This window comes from Pseudophryne corroboree, chromosome 1 (genome assembly GCF_028390025.1).
Source record: "Pseudophryne corroboree isolate aPseCor3 chromosome 1, aPseCor3.hap2, whole genome shotgun sequence".
Taxonomy (NCBI): Eukaryota; Metazoa; Chordata; class Amphibia; order Anura; family Myobatrachidae; genus Pseudophryne; species Pseudophryne corroboree.
Window position 1 is genome coordinate 859,449,046 of NC_086444.1, and position 16,716 is coordinate 859,465,761.

Consider the following 16,716-nt stretch of genomic DNA (forward strand, 5'->3'; position numbering starts at 1 on the left):
GGGAAGGGCTCTAGAGAGATTGCCCGGGCACCGGTAAAGTTAGGAGGGGTGGCCTAATCATGGATGTGTGACCACGCCCCCTTTTATAAAAACCCATGAAAAATAGTGTTATGTACAGCTGAGGGGCAGATCCAGGGGGGAGTGATCAGTACTCAGTGGTAGAAGCCTTCCAGCGTGTGCCGGGGTAATTAGTACCCTCTCCACCCCTCTCTCTGCGCCACTAGCTTCTGGGCCCATTGTCCATATGTTTTTATATATAGGGCAGTAAACTGTAGTTAATAATGCTATTGTGTTGTCTAAATGAGCCAGCTTGGAAATGGTGTTAAAGCAGTTTTAACTAATCTTTAAATATAAACACTTGTTTTACTGGACTCAAATGACGGATTATGGGGTATATGCAATTAGCGGCGAACCGCTGCAATTTTTCAGCCGTTTTTTAATTCAACACAATTCGACCGTCGAATTCCGGCAAGTGGGTGCCGGATTCAACATATTCAATAAAAAACGGATTCGACAGTCCCGCTGTCGAAAAACGGCCGATTTGACGGATTTTGATCCGATTTTTACAAAAACGGAAAAAAACCCGGAATAAAATGGCGTGGGGTCCCCCCTCCAAAGCATAACCATCTTCGGGCTCTTCGAGCTGGTCCTGGTTCTAAAAATCCGGGGGGGAAAATGGACCGGGGATCCCCCGTATTTTTAAAACCAGCACCGGGCTCTGCGCCTGGTGCTGGTGCAAAAAATACGGGGGACAAAAAGAGTAGGGGTCCCCCGTATTTTTTACACCAGCATCGGGCTCTACTAGCTGGACAGATAATGCCACAGCCGGGGGTCACTTTTATACAGTGCCCTGCGGCCGTGGCATTAAATATCCAACTAGTCACCCCTGGCCGGGGTACCCTGGGGGAGTGGGGACCCCTTCAATCAAGGGGTCCCCCACCCCCCAGCCACCCAAGGGCCAGGGGTGAAGCCCGAGGCTGTCCCCCCCCCCCCCCCCCCCCCCCATCCAAGGGCTGCGGATGGGAGGCTAATAGCCTTGAGAAAATGTCAAGAATATTGTTTTTTCCTGTAGTACTACAAGTCCCAGTAAGCCTCCCCCGCAAGCTGGTACTTGGAGAACCACAAGTACCAGCATGCGGTAGAAAAACAGGCCCGCTGGTACCTGTAGTACTACTGGGGAAAAAATACCCAAATAAAAACAGGAGACACACACACCTTGAGAGTAAAACTTTATTACACACCTGCCGACACACACATACTTACCTATGTTGACCCGCCGACTGCCAAGTCTCCTGATCCGGGGTACCTGTGAATCAAATTATACTCACCTCAATTCAGTGTCCAGATATAAATCCACGTACTTGGCAAAAAAACAAACCGCATTTACCCGGACCACGCACTGAAAGGGGTCCCATGTTTTCACATGGGACCCCTTTCCCCGAATGCCGGGACACCACGTGACTGCTGTCACCGAGGTCCCTTCAGCTAATATAAATAGATATGCTATTACCAAAAAAAAAAACACCAAAAAAAATATTTTAATTTTTACGTTTTAATTTTTTTTAATTAGTTTCACCCACCAAAGTGTGGCGGATTGAAAATGACGAATTTACTGTCTAAAAGCACTGTTGTCGAATTTCCAAACTTCAATTGAATATACTTTTGTCGAATTGCCGCATTTGTACCATTGCAGAAAAGTCGAATTTGACAAAAGTCGAATTTGGAAAGTCCGTTTTTTTGACGGAAAGTACTGTATTGCATTGTCGATTTTTTTTTTTTTTTAATTTATTTTTTGGGCAAAAAGTCCCGTTTTTCGACAATTTCGGGAATTCGACCGCAATTGCATATACCCCTATGTGTTAAGTATGATATGCAATAGATATAATATAAACGTCATATCAATACATACGGTATCAAAGGATATATTGAAAAGGGAAATATTCTAAAGATTTACCTAAAGGATTGTTTATGCTTACATTACAATGTATTTGTGCAAAAATATAGGGATAGCTCTACTAAAGAATACATCCTTTTATTATTAATAGTACAGAATTTATTAGGGTAATGTTTCTGTAATTGTAGCATTTAACAGTTATTTTATTACTTGGCATCAATATATTCTGTTTAATCAACATGGGATTTTCGTTGGAACTGTTTAATTAATTAATTAAAATGCAGAAATCCATATCATGGGTACTATAGAGCTGAAAGATGTCTGTCTCATTGGCTGTCTCCTTATTGGACTTCATTTAATGGTTAGCCTGTGGTGGAGCGAAAACAATAGTCTATATTACTGTATATAGCTAACATATGGAAAATAAGCAGGGTTCCCCATATATTTTAGCCTCATTAAAATAGAAGCTTCAGAGAGCTTTCCAAGCTACACTCCTGAGGGACTATAATATATAAATACTGTAATACCCCATAAGGAAAACAACTTTATGGGGGTATTGATAGTTACTTGTTGAGTCTGTGTCCTGTCCACTGGGTTTTTAGCTTGAACACCCACCTATAAACAATTTGGGGTCTATGTGGAGTGCGTGCACACCCCGGGAGCCCAGTGAGATGCTAACAGCATCTCTGGGCTGCGATCGCCTCTGCCTGATTGACAGACAGAGGCGGTCTCCCAGCGGGAGGGGGCGTGCCAACGCGCGGTGCGGACAACGCAGGCATGTCCGGACCGTTGGGGGGGGGGGGGGGGGGGAAGGGGTTGGGCCACGGCAGCTGCATGACGTCACACGCAACCGATGTGACCCGGGACGAGGCAGGTAGCGGCCTGCCAGTGTGCTGACGTTGCGCTGGCAGGAAGCTACTCACCACGTGCAAAAGCATTGACGCCATGTGATGCTTTTGCACATGGGCGGGGAGGGGGGGTGGGGGGGAAGGGCCTGACATCAGAATTACCACCTTGGTCTCATTGCAAGATATTTTTAAAGCAGTTCTAAGCAATTTAGTATAGGGACACTACCATGACCATGACCATTTTGCGTGCACTATCAGCCACCTCCTAATCGTCGACCAGGAACGCCCATCACTTTTCCACAACTTTGTGATTTCCAACCAGGTATCTGGACTGAATGTGTCATAAGATTTTATGACCACAATAGAAAAACTGTTGAATATATATATATGCCATCTGGTTATTTGTAAAATATGTTTTTATAGCCTTCAAACATAATAATTATTTTCTGTGTGGCAATGTTATAAATTGTGATAAGCTGTCACACTGTGCAGCTTTAGACATGAAAATATAACAAATAGGATGCAGGTTCAGGCACATTATACATATTACTGAATAATATTACCATGAAGTAACGATGTAGGTGATTCAGAGTTGGGGAAAAGAAAAAAAAAAAAAAAGCTTGCACTTTAGTAAAGCATGCTGCACTGCAATTAGAGCAGTTACAAAAAGCGCAGAGAGATTTAGGGGGGTATTCTATTGTCGGCAGTAGTTTACTGCACTGAAAAATGGACTAATATGTGCTTGTAGCCTAATGGTATTATCGGGCTATCCTATTGTATCCCGTTTTTGTTGTGTGGTAAACTACCCGCTGTCGGCTGATAAAACATGGGATCCTGGATAAATTCTTGGACCCACGTGTTATTGCTGCAATAACGGGTCTCCTGGGGCTGCTAATCAGGGATTATGCTTCAGGAATCCGTACAACACATCAGTACTGCTAATAGGATATGGCTCTTAGAGTTGGAAGGGGTGTGTTCTAGGTGAGCTCAAAAGTGAAGTATAAAATAAAGATGACCAATATTTGTAGGCTTCATACAATAGGAGGGAGTATTTACAATGCATGCCAAAATAAAGAAATGAAAGTCTTGGGTGAGGAGCTAGGCAGTCTGTATTGCTGAGCTGTTTCTCTCAATTTTCTGCCGTCAAAGATTTTGAGTTTCACAATTACTCAGGGACTGCAGTCTTGGATGTTCCTATCTTCATGGGCATTATAAGCAAGGCATAAATGATCTATTATACAGTAGAACTCAAAAGTCTTTCTATGATTAGCTTATTTCCCACTGTCAACAGGTATTGCTTATCGTTTTAGAAACTTTGTACAGATTAAAAAAATTGGTAACAAAATTGGTCACTGCTGTGAGTATGATAATAAAGAAAATACAAAATTCTCATTAGTGTTTTCACAGTACAAAACCTTTAATCAAATTCATAGACTGTAACAAAATAAGAACACAAAACAGGATATTTCAAGACAACTTTGTTACATAACTGTTTGCTGATACTATGGTCTGGCATCGTCGGGGCTTCGTTTCGACAAGATTGAATACATATTTCTAAAACTGGGCATACACTATACAATTATCTGGCATATAATCTGTGGTTGGTATGAAAACCTGGTAATGGATGAGAGCAACTGACAATCGACCATTTGCTCCCAAACAGTGGAAAAGGAACAAAACCTGTCATTTATACAAATTGGTTAAATCACGGACAGGTTTTGTCCCTTTTCCATTGTTTGGGAGCAAATGGTCGATTATCATCCATTACCAGGTTTTCATTCCAGCCATAGATTATCTGCCAGATAATTGTATAGTTTATGACCAGTTTAAGGAATATTTGTCCATTCCCTTTGTAAAGCACAAACAGGAGTGTTCTGTTTTGAATACTTTTGGACCCTTACATGCCTGTTTAGCTCTGCCTATTGCTCAGTGGAATTTAGGACACTCCAGTACTTTAATTTTCTTTTGTGAAGTTTGTCCTTAATCATTTTGGAACAGTGTTGTCTTCTTGTTTGATCCATTTTTGGGGCATGTTCTTTTTTTTGCAAATGGTGCTATTTTTTTAATCTAAGATTTCTGTGTAAATAAATTGATCAGTGGTACCCTCTATATGGTGTAGAGGAATGACATCCTTGTTAGAGAAGTATCTGCAAACCATGACATGTCCACACTATGGGACGGATTAATTTAGCCTTGTTAATTTACTGTGTGAGAAAGTGGCTATTCAATTACAACCCCTTTTCCCTGCTCCGTAAAATTGCAACTAACACTTGTTAACCCATAGGTTCCGAGACAAGTACCCAGAGCTATGGATTAACACGTTGCGGCACATGCCGTAAGGGTACTTACAGCTGATTTCTGTTCGAGCCTTCCTTCCAGCTGTAATTGACTAGCCCTGGTTGACTAATTAGCCTGATGTAAATTACCCCTGCTATTTGTAATCGGCCCTTCATTTCCTAGTTGGGTACCTGGTACCTTGCTTTGTATTCTTAAGGCGACAGGCATACTTTTTTCCGTCTGAGGATTAAATTTGCTGTCATCCCTCCATAACACCTTGGACCAATTGGCGGCATCCAGTTGAAGTGATCCATGGCAAAAGAAATCTCCTGTTCTTGGCACTGATGAAGTGCTTCTTGTTTGGACAATGACCCAGCAAGTAATGATCCTTCCGTCAGTGCTTTACATTTCACTACGTAGACATTTGCTATATAGATTTCATGTAAATTTTGGGCTATTTGCTGCGCAGATATGTGATCAGCTACCAACGTATTTCTAATCCTTCTGTCCTCCCTGGTTGTAGTTTTCCTGGTGCGGCCTTGCTGCGGCTTGTTGTAAACATGGCCCCCGTACCCTCTGGAGGCAATTCCAAACATTGATTATTTGACTTAAAATGCCAAGTCGCATTCACTTCTTGCTTGACAGTCTGTGATTAATGTAAACAATGTCCAGTAGAGACATAATTTACATAGATTTTAAAAGACTTTTGATCCCTCTCCTAAGGTATTTTTTGTGATTGAAACCCTTGTTGTCATTATCTCATGACGTCCCTCTGCTGAAGTGAAAGTGTGTGCTTCGGATAAGCTTTTGTGTGTTTTCCCAGGTGGTTGCACCACTGTTGCCAACATTAAGTGCAACAATTGATCTGTAAAAAGACTTTAAAGCTGTACTGTATCAAAACAGGAGAGAAAATCTAGCAACACCATTGTGGGTCTCCCCAGAGTCCAGTAACTATGTGCTACGAGTATCAGCAATAGACCAAAAAAACAGCAAGAATTATTGGGTAAAGAGCCGGATGGTGAGTTTTGCAGAACGTGTCTCTGTGTTTGTTGTCCCACATGTTTCTGCTGTTTCAGCAGCTTCTATCAAAAGTATTGGTGTTGGGATGGATGAATCTTCCTTTTCCCCATTCTTGCAGTATTTTCTGTCCTATCTACAGGCATTCATTGCTAGATGACAATGGCAACGATAAGGTCAATGCCATCACTTATCTGTCCTTGTATTGGACGCATGTCATGTTACTCTTAAATCTCACTTGTAATGGTTCCAAAGGTAATAGTAAATTAATACTGATTTTGTCCTGATTTGAGATAATAGTAAAGTATTTGTTTCGGACATTGTTAAAGTATGAAAATTTTAGTATACAGCCGTCCATATTACTATGTCTGTTAAATGATATACCGGTAGCTAGGTCAGTTGGATCCCTGTAGTAGTGAGACTGTAACTTGGCAACAGTAAGCTCTGATTGAAGATGAAATGACCTTTATTTATACAAGTGTTGGGTACCACTGGTTTTAAAACTGAACACAAATATCAGATTTAAAAAGTTAAGTTATCTAATTAAAAAGACTTTAGATAATAAATGGCAGACAAGCAAAATAATAACACATTTTCAGTTACTGTGTATTTAATTTAACAGCGACTTGCTCAGTGTTTTTCCACCCTTGTAAATACACAGAAACTTGCATATTTATACAGATGCTGATATAGAGGGTGGGCTAATCTAGAAAGCCTGTGTGTGAGTTCATAATTTGCCAAGAACAGCAGCTGCTTGCAGGCTTACGTGAGATGTTGTAGTGGCCGCCTTGTCCTCGGCAGCTGGATCATTGAGCTTATACAGTAAACCTCAGTTACTTCACTATGGTGCCTACTCATCAGGTTACCATTCTTTGTAAATGAAAATCCACATTTGTTTATGGGATTTAAATTACAGTGCATGACCTGCAATAATATCTAAGGATATGAGTATAGTAATGTGTTGCCCACTATTTGTGAGTGGTTTCCCAGACTTCACTGTGATATCTGAGAAACAATAGTAAAAGGAACATATTTGCCAATAAATACAAAATGTAACTGAGAACAGTGTTAATCTAAGACGCTCAGACACTCCGTTGCATCTCTTGCCCCTCAGATTGAATACACAGTTGGTGCTGTCTGTCCTGACAAATAGGAGGGAAAATCTTGGGAATATATAAAGGGTAGTATAATCTCTTTTATGATTGTTATGGCTGAGATTTTGTGGTTTATAGTTTCTGATGAAACCTTGTTTTGCAAATTCCTAATATTGCATCTATTGGTAATAGGTTGTAAAGAACAAAACGTAAACATGCCCAATGAATACAGGTTAGTACAGTATATGTGTAATAAGTGTACATTTTCCTTGTGTGTAGTAGGAGCTGTCTATGATAATACATGGATTACTATCTTGACCGCACTGTTTTCTCTTGTGTTCATAAGGATGTGGGGAATGTGAGGGAAGCAACATATATCAATGATGAGTGTGCTGGTTGGATAATAATAATCATAAGCGTTCCCTCATGGTCGCAACTGGGGGGAAGGGGGGGTTTAGGGTGCTTGCGGGATTGAGTCCCATTGGGAGAAAAGTGCAATAGATTGTTGTCGTTACTGCATTACACATATATATATATATATATATATATATATATTTTTTTTTTTTTTTTTTTTAATAAGATCTGAGCATCCAGTGGTTGTAATTGGCTTAGTGACCTGCAACAAAGCTTTAATTTGTGGTGACTATTGGTTGAACTTCACCAATAAACACTTTCATCACTCATTTTGTCACTTGTGTCTGCAGTGATGCTAATTCAAAACTGCCAGAGCCTCTAACTTTTCTACTTAATTACAGCATGTCACAGACACAGCTATTCTTGTCTAAGTGGTTGACTGGGTTAATGCACAGTAGTAATTGCTTACTTACTCTGATGACCAAATATACAACGCTTTCAGTTTTCAAATTGCATAATAATAAAAAAATAATGTACGTAAACATCTTTACTCATATGTACGTGACATATTTTCTATTCCCCAGCAAAATACAAAAAAAAACGACAACCCAGAAATAGAATGATCATTTGTATCCAAATGTAATGTTTGTCAGCATGTATATTGGCATTACTTGTCATGATGTCTTAGTGTATGGGGTCAATCCTATTAGGTGCAAGTTGCTCATGAAACTCAGACATTCTCATGACCCCCCCAAAAATGTCAAGAATCATACAGAAGGATGTTAGTGGTCATAAGGATAGTACTGAAGATTTTTAATCTGTGTTAAATTGCTGATGTGTGCATTTTAATAAAATATATAATATTAGAAAAATGCAATAAAAACTAGGAAAAAAATATGCTATTGGGGTACTCTGATGCGATTTGAAAAAAAATATATATATTTTGTAAAAAATCTAAAAGCTATTTTTCCCCCCAAAAAATATATGCTGTAATTAAATTTGGGGTGTATAAAGCAGCGAAAGTTGATTTTGGGCAGTGGAGGAACTAGCGGCGGTGTAACCGGTGCATTGCACTGAGGCCCACCACTATGAAGGGGCCCACAGCCGCCGCCTTTGTAATGAGTCATACAGACACATTATAAGCCTCCTGCCGCTGTGCCGTACTGCTGGAAGTAAGAATGAGAAGAATAGGACTCACACACTTGAGCAATGGGGCTGCCGGACACCAACGGGTCACACTTCAAATCGGCGCCAGTGACTGCTCTACAGCTTCCTCAGTCTCTACTCACGTCTGGGCGATAAGCACACGGAAGGAAGGACAATACCCTGGTCCCCCTGCCATGTGTTGGTGTGAGGAATGAAAGGCTGAACAGCTCTAGCTCCTGCCCTCCATGTGCTGGGTGGAATGCCCTCCAAAAATCCACTGCCGTCCGACACTGTGACGTGGCTGAAGTCTCCTGCCTGCCTCCACCATAATCAATGATCCCACTTACGAGCCATAGCATGTCCATTACCCCATTTTGTATACTTGGGAAACCGCTTTTAGAATATGCGTGGATCCCCAAAGATGCGCTATTGTGCCAGACTAATAGAAATGCCCAATAGAGATGACTGGCAACCCGGGCAATAGGTATGCATGGAAGTTCGATCATTAGGAATGCCTGGCAACCTGGCCAGTAGGGAAGCCTGGCAGCTCGGGCAATAGGGAATGGGAAGCACGGCAGCCATTCCAGTTGGGTTACAGAGCAGCCCAGCCAATACACAGTAGAATGGTACACCAGTCACAGGCGGAGGGGCAGGATCCAAGCACCCCGTAAGTTTGTACATTTATGTCTGCTCCTGTATAGTGTAGCGAGTGTTACCTGTCTCTCCGTACCTGCTGCCACACCAGTGACTCTTCATCATTCACATACCCCCATCTCTCCACCTCATCATCATCATCATCATCATCCTCATCTTCATCTTCATCTTCTTCATCTTCTTCATCTTCTTCATCTTCTTCATCTTCTTCATCTTCTTCTTCATCTTCTTCATCATCTTCTTCATCATCTTCTTCATCTTCATCTTCATCTTCATCTTCATCTTCATCTTCATCTTCATCATCATCATCATCATCTTCATCTTCATCTTCATCTTCATCTTCATCTTCATCTTCATCTTCATCATCATCATCATCATCATCTTCATCATATCATCATCCTCCGACTCCTCCGACTAAGTAACTTTTGTGATGGTCTAGGAGTAGATCCAACAGGTAAGAGTAGAGGCTAGAGCATCTGCAGTTTGGCCTACATGAATTCATGTATGATGTGCATGTATGTTGACAGTATGTTCTGTGCGTTTTCTTTTACTGTTCCTGTGTGTTACTGGGATAGGATCAGGAAATCCCAAGACTAGGCCATGCACCCCTTTCCCACCCCATCCCAGCTCTTCCCTTCCTGCTCCAACCCCTTAAGGAAAGCAGCCTCCTCAGGCCAATCTGACCAATGACCCCTACAGGTGGCATGGACTTGTAAAGGAGATCCAGCTGGTAAGATAGGATATAAAATTTCACAAGTTTATTATTAAAATTACTTGCATCCGAAAAGCAAATGAGAAGTTTCTGGGTGCTGTTTAAAAATGGAATTGTTCCCACAAAGCAGTTTTTGACTATTGCGAACGCCCCCACCTGGCTACTACTTGATGCCACTCAGCTAGAAAACATTTCTGTTGAGAACACTGCTTACTGTACAATATTTGTACGTGCGTGTGGTTTGTATATATATATATATATATATATATATATATATATATATATATATATATAATTACTGTTTTAATATTTATATTTTTTATTAGACTTGGGGATGTAATTAGGAGCTGAACGCTGTGTGTAACTTTTGCTGTCATTATTATATAGCGGCCACTAATGCCGTCTGTAGTATATGGGGGTCAATAACACTGTCTGTAGTATATGGTGGTCACGAATGTTGTATGTAGTATATGGCGGCCACGAATGCTGTCTGTAGTATATGGTGGTCATTAATGCTTTCTGCATTATACAGTGATAACTAATGTCTTAAAATATGGTGGTAACTAATGCTCTCTGTCGTATACATATGTAGGTCACTAACGCTATCTGTAATTTATGGAGGTCAGTGATGCTGTCTGTAGTACATGGTGGTCACTAAGCTGCCTGTAGTACATTGTGATCATTGATACTGTTTTTATTATATGGTAGTCATATTGGTAAAGGATGACTGCTATCCACTGGGATGGGGAGCGAAGTGACAAGTTGGGGGCCGGGAAGAGAGGGCCCACAGCAAATTGTTGCACCTGGGAGCACCGCTCACTAGTTCCACCACAGATTTTGGGGTAATTTGGGCCCATTTTTTTAAACCCCCAAATGACATGTAATTATTGGTCTAATTAAGCTAATTGGAAACTTACAGTTGCTTAAGTAGTCATTGGGAAGAGGGCTGAGGGATCTGCCACGGTGTCCCGACATTTTAACCTTAAATTAAGGATTTTCCCTATCCTCTCTCACCCAGTTACTAGTAGAACATTTTCTTTATTTTTTTAGGTGAGAACCTTTTGTTATGTGTGAACCTTTGTTTGTGTTATTATTTGTGTTCATACCAAAACTTAATTACTTAATATAAATAACTGTATATAATCAAATGTTAACATCTGAAATCTGTACTTTAGTTTAAACTACACCATCCATACTGTAGATGCCCGTTTTGTTCCTTACATTAGTGTCACAAGTAGAAGACAGAGGCTGCAGGGCAAAGCTACTGCACAACATCTGTATGCTGAATTATTTTTACATATCGCCGGACTTTTAGAGGACATTGGGCCTAATTCATGTTTGTACGCAAATGCAATTGTCATTCTCTGTGTTATGGAACTACTAATGTTCGCAAGTGAAGCTGCCGCCCAGGCAGGCCCGGCGCTAGCCACTCAGCAAAGAGATGCAGTGCAGGTGGGCGCCAGACTGGTGAGGCGCTCTCCCTGCTCTGCATCCCTGTGCTGAGCTGCAGTCGCACAGGGGAGGGGCAGAGGAGGCTTTGTGCTCAGTGCTACCGGCGCCAGGTGGGAGAGGAGGCTTTGTGCTGCCGGCGCCGCTGCATATCATAGAGTGTGACAGCAGCCGGCAGCACAATGCCTCCTCTCCCAATAGGCGCCGGTAGCACTGAGCACAAAGCCTCCTCTCCCCCTCCCCTCCCCTGTGTGACAGTTCAGTGGCCAGGCGGGATCCAAAGGGGGTGGAGCTAGATGGGAATAAGGGGTGTAGCTAGACGAGACCAGGCTGCAGCAGGAGGATGAGCTGCTACAGCTCCGGCCAGCCAGACTTCCTTAGATAAGTGTTTGGAAAGAGAGTGAGTTTGTGTATGTGTATACAGTATCTGTGTATACTGTATATATGTGTGACTGTGTACGTATGTGTGTAATGTATGCATGTGTGTATGTGGTGTGTATCTGTGTGTGTATGTTTGATTGCGGCATAATGTGTGTAAGCAGCACTGGTACAGGGGGCGTTACGTGTTTAATCCTCACTGGTACAGGGGGCGTTACGTGAGTAAGTGGCACTGGTACAGGGGACGTTACGTGTCTAAGTGGCACTGCTACAGGGGGCGTTATGTGTGTAAGCATCACTGGTACAGGGGGCGTTACGTGTCTTAGCGGCACTGGTACCGAGGGTGTTACGTGTGTAAGCATTACTGCTACAGGGGGCGTTGTGTGAAAGCATCACTGGTACAGGGGGCGTTACGTGTAAGCGTCACTGCTACCGGGGGCGTTGTGTGTAAACATTACTGCTACAGGGGGCGTTACGTGTAAGCGTCACTGCTACCGGGGACGTTATGTGTGTAAGCATTACTGGTACAGGGGGCGTTACGTGTGTAAGCATCACTGCTACAGGGGGGTGTTACGTGTGTAAGCATCACTGGTACAGGGGGCGTTACGTATGTAAGCATCACCACTATAGGGGGTATTATGTGTGCTGTCCCTTTGCAAAGTACGGGAGGGGGCACATTTATCGTTTGCTGGGGGACACCGAACACCCTAGCACCGGCCCTGCGCCCAGGAATGGAAAGAGACGCCCACCAGAGCCATCACACAGACTGGACACAGCAGTAGCGGCGCAGGTGCCATGTTTTTGAACATATGAGCTTGCAGCTGATAGCAGATACATGTCCTGAAAATGGCCATGATACACCTGCATTTTTCCAGCCACTCCCTGTAAACTCCCCATTAACACCTCCAAACAGCCCCTTTCTGTTCATCACTTTTCCCTGAAATCCTTATTGTGAGCGGGATCGCATCAGCACCTTGGTGCATGCGCATTGCGATCACAGCACATGCGCAGTCGGCAGATAATCGCTCCGTTGCATGAACATCGGCCATTGCGTACAAATATGAATTAGGCCCAATGTCCACGGAAAGGGAACAGGAACATAGGCCCTCATTCCGAGTCGTTCGCTCTGTAATTTTCATCGCATCGCAGTGAAATTCCGCTTAGTACGCATGCGCAATATTCGCACTGCGACTGCGCCAAGTAATTTTACAATGAAGATAGTTTTTTTACTCACAGCTTTTTCTTCTTTCCGGCGAGCGTAGTGTGATTGACAGGAAATGGGTGTTACTGGGCGGAAACACGGCGTTTTAGGGGCGTGTGGATAAAAACGCTACCGTTTCCGGAAAAAACGCAGGAGTGGCCGGAGAAACGGGGGAGTGTCTGGGCGAACGCTGGGTGTGTTTATGACGTCAAACCAGGAACGACAAGCACTGAACTGATCGCAGATGCCGAGTAAGTCTGAAGCTACTCTGAAACTGCTAAGTAGTTTGTAATCGCAATATTGCGAATACATCGGTCGCAATTTTAAGAAGCTAAGATACACTCCCAGTAGGCGTAGGCTTAGCGTGAGCAACTCTGCTAAATTCGCCTTGCGAGCGATCAACTCGGGATGAGGGCCATACTCCCTAAGGGCATTTCCATATTGCAATGGAATGTGCTATACCCAGAGGCGTAACCAGGGTCCTTGGCCTAACCCTAAACCCCCCCCCCCAAAAAAAAAAAAAAAAACAACCACACACAAAAAAAAAACAGAAATATAAAGAAAAGTATGAAGAAGTGGGCGTGGCCATATGCTAGAAGCGGTGTGGTCACTGAAAATGGACCGTGCCAACATGACACGCCACCCGTTCACCTGTCTCTCATCACTATGGGAACATTCCTTTCCATTGCATACACACCTTACCTATATGATGGTTTCTCACAATGTGGAACCTCTGAAGAAATGTATCCTCCTTGGGAAAAAGGTTGTCTTCAGATGGTATTCACTATTCATGTAAGTCGCATCGCCTGGAAGGTACCTGTTTGTGTAGGAATATTAACAAGGTCATCATACAATAGCGGTTCAACCAGACACGTGCCCCCCCCCCCTGTGTCACTTCCTGCTCCCTTTGTCTCTCAGCTACACCATCATCTCCTTCCTGCATCTCTCAGCCACACCATCACCTCCCCACCGCATAATTTCTCAGCACACCATCACCTCCCCCTGCGTCGTCTCTCTGCACGCCATCACCTCCCTGTATCATTTCTCAACACACCATCACCTCCCAGTGTCATTTCTCAGCACATCATCACCTCCCTGTCTGTTGTCTCTCAGCACACCATCACCTCCCCCTGCGTCGTCTCTAAGCACACCATCACCTCCCAGTGTCATTTCTCAGCACATCATCACCTACCTGTCTGTCGTCTCTCGGCACATCATCACCTATCCCCTGTGTCGTCTCTCAGCACACCATCACCTCCCCTTGCGTCGTCTCTCAGCACATCATCACCTCCCCCTGCCTCGTCTCTCAGCACACCGTCACCTCCCCCCTGCTTCGTCTCTCAGCACACCATCACCCCCCCCCCCCCCGCGTCTCAGAACACCATCACTTCCCCCTGCGTCGTCTCTCTGCACACCATCCCCTCCCTGTGTCATTCCTCAGCACACCATCACCTCCCCCTGCGTCGTCTCTCAGCACACAATCACCTCCCTGTCTGTTGTCTCTTAGCACACCATCACCTCCCCCTGTGAAGTCTCTTAGCACGCCATCACCTCCCCCTGTGTCTCAGCACACCATCACCTCCCCCTGTGTCTCAGCATACCATCACCTCCCTGTCTGTCGTCTCTCAGCACACTATCACCTCCCCCTGTGAAATCTCTCAGCACAGCATCACCTTCCCGTCAGTCGTCTCTCAGCACACCATCACCTCCCCCTGTGAAGTCTCTCAGCACACCATCACCTTCCTGTCTGTCGTCTCTCAGCACACCATCACCTCCCCGTGTCGTCTCTCAGCACACCATCAGCACGCATTGTCTCCCCCATCATTCTATGGGGGGTATCCAGTTACCCACTGTCAATGACCGCTGTGGTAATTTTACAGCGGGGGGCTATCCAATTAGCCCCGATGCCGGCACTAATCAGGGATTATGCTTCAGGTGCCTCAGGCATCTGAAGCATAATCCGTGATAAGTGTCCTGCCGGAGCTGCGATAACACATGGGATTGGGGACATATCCCCATTCCCATGTATTATCGCACGATCGTCGGTCCAATTTCGACGATAAAAATGGCCTGTAATTGGATACCGTGATAATGACCATTGGTCATTAATCGCGATATCCGTCTGTTTTTATCAGCCGAAACTGCATCGGGGCTAATTGGATACCCACCTATGTCTTCAGCAGGGATCAGGCGGCGACAATGAGGACTGGCGGCATACAGAAGCTCAGGGAGCATGACGCTGACATCACGGTCACACTCCCGGCAGCAGCCCTAGCAAGGAGGGAGGCTAGGAGTTGCTGCTGCTGCAGTAACGCTGCCGAGCACCACGACGGGACTTGCTCGGCAGCTGTGGGCGGGGGGTACGTAAGCTGGTGCGGGCGGCTTCGGTCAGGTGGGTGCATGGGCGGGTGTGATGCCCTGGACGGCGTCCCCCTCAGCTGTGACCGCAACGGTGCCCAGGGCCCGTACCCTGCTCGCCCTACCCTTGTTATGCCTCTGACTATATCCCCTTTGGGGGGGAATAGACAGTGTTTTTGGAAAGCTGAGACACCACCCCTCCTCTCCCATAACAACATATCTTTTCAGTGCCGCACACACCAGTAATAAGTGCAAATTGCACATATTATGGTGAGATGGTCCCCTCAAATACATACTGTCATGTCAAAATTGAGACAGTTCTCCAATTTTTTACTCAGTAGGACATACTGTACTAAACAGAACTGTTGAAATATACATACATATATAAACATCCACTACAATATAATATTGAAACAAACAAACAAATCCATATCAAAACAATGGATAACAAAATGATTGTAGGCACATTTAGGGGGCTGCGAAAAACGTTTGCAATGTCTTTTTCTTTGTTCACCGTTTTCTGATTTTTTTTTTTATATCCCCCCCCCCCCCCCCCGTCACCCAATAACTTCATGTGAACCTCCACCCCCCCCACCCCCCCCCCCTTTTCAAACATAATTACATAGGGGTAAATTGAATAAGGTGGGTGTTTTTAGAACTGGTGATGTTGCCCATTGCGACCAATCAGATTATATCTATTATCTTCTAGAAGCAGCTAGATAAATGTTAAGGAGGATCTTATTGGTTGTTATGAGCAACACCACCAGTTCTTTTTTTTTTTTTTAATTCTCTTTATTTTGAAAAGTGGAAAACCGTACAATACAACAAAAATTACATCAGGAAATACAATGAAGCAGTGTATATTCCAATAAATGTTGTGCAACAAACTGTACAGTTTGCGGTATTATAAAACCGTAATAAAGTCCACTTAAATTTTATATTTTTTTATAGACATGTAGAGCAAATGAAAAAATACAAATACCATTTGAGAATAGGGGGGAGGAGAAAAGGGGTTCAAAACGAGACGGAAATAAAGTGTATATACCAATTTCTCATACATCCTAGAGGATGCTGGGGACACCATTAGAACAATGGGGTATAGACGGGATCCGCAGGAGACATGGGCACTTTAAGACTTTGAAAGGGGTGTGAACTGGCTCCTCCTTCTATGCCCCTCCTCCAGACTTCAGTTTCAGAATTGTGCCCAGGCAGACTGGATGCACACTGAGGAGCTCTACTGAGTTTCTTGGAAAAAGACTTTTGTTAGGTTTTTTTATTTTCAGGGAGACTGCTGGTAACAGTCTCCCTGCTTTGTGGGACTAAGGGGAGAGAAG

At 43.8% G+C, this 16,716-nt stretch overlaps 1 protein-coding gene across 5 annotated transcripts in view; it reads left to right on the forward strand.

Annotated features, from left to right (window-relative positions):
- The window catches only part of CSGALNACT1 (chondroitin sulfate N-acetylgalactosaminyltransferase 1), a 558,708-nt gene that overhangs the window by 122,431 nt on the left and 419,561 nt on the right, over nucleotides 1–16,716 (forward strand). The gene's annotated exons all lie outside the window — the stretch shown is intronic.